Here is a 1,159-nt window from a genome sequence, read left to right as displayed (position 1 = left end):
AATGAATCAGAAATGCAGGTGGTTGGCTATTCTTTGTAGACGCCGCTGGTCACAAGCTAAACTCACATTGTGCAATTTGGTTTCTCATAAAATATATCAACCAATTTATGAAGTCAGTCTGGGTTGTAAAAGCGAAGGAAAAAAAAAAAGTAGAAGATCCTCTAATAAATACAAAATAAAATACCACAGTTGAAGTCAGCTTGAACATCAAGGGCCCTATCTTGCACCAAGTGTCTTTGCTAGTTTAAGACCGACGCAGTTGCCAATTTCCCGTCCAGCGCCCGCGTCGTTCAAATAGCAAATGCAACCTGCGCCCATGGGCGTGCTGGTCTTACAGGGAGGTGTGTTCAGGTGCATTCTGGGCGTATTGCTATCTTGAGGCAGCGGGGAAGTGATCGCGCCATTGACCAACAAAAACCTGGTCTAAAGTCAATAGCGCAGTATTTCATTGTTATTTTAACAGCAAATTAGTAAAATGCGCCTAGGCTTATGTACAGCGCACACACTATGCTTGTTACACACACAGGGAAGCGCAGCAGCACACAAACATGCAAAAGATAACAAATAAAAATATTACCGTGCAAATCCGCCATCATAATAGCAATGCGCCGAGGTCCAAACGCGCCTGGCTTTTAATGGGAATGGGAGATGACACTCGGATTGGTTTATCACATGTTACGCCCAAAACACATCTATGAATTAATGAAGACGCATGAAGTACAACCCTTTTGAACCATGCGCCCGGCACACGGACCCATTTTTTCCGCCGTCAAACTAGCAAAAGTGGATTTGGACACGCCCTAAACCTTCGCGCCGTGCGCTCAGATCGTTAAAATAGGGCCCCAAAACTCACTTCAAGCTCCTCGATATACCTCATGACAAACTGCAGAAAAAATATCTGACCCGCTATCTATCTGAAAAAACACTATTTCTCCAAAACCACCTACAAGCAGGCAACTTGGCATTGTATGCTCGTAACTTTAATTCTCCAGTCGTCACTTTCAACATTTCTGTCATGTACAGTATACGGCCCCGACTTCAACCCTGATGCTTTCACACACGTTGATATAAGCAATCATAAACTCAGCAATAGTGAAAAAACAATAAAACAACAACAAATGGCTTTTGTATCAAGGGACAATAAAAGAGAATGTGTGTA

Source organism: Perca fluviatilis, chromosome 8 (genome assembly GCF_010015445.1).
Source record: "Perca fluviatilis chromosome 8, GENO_Pfluv_1.0, whole genome shotgun sequence".
NCBI classification, from domain to species: domain Eukaryota; kingdom Metazoa; phylum Chordata; class Actinopteri; order Perciformes; family Percidae; genus Perca; species Perca fluviatilis.
This window is presented reverse-complemented; position numbering follows the sequence as displayed.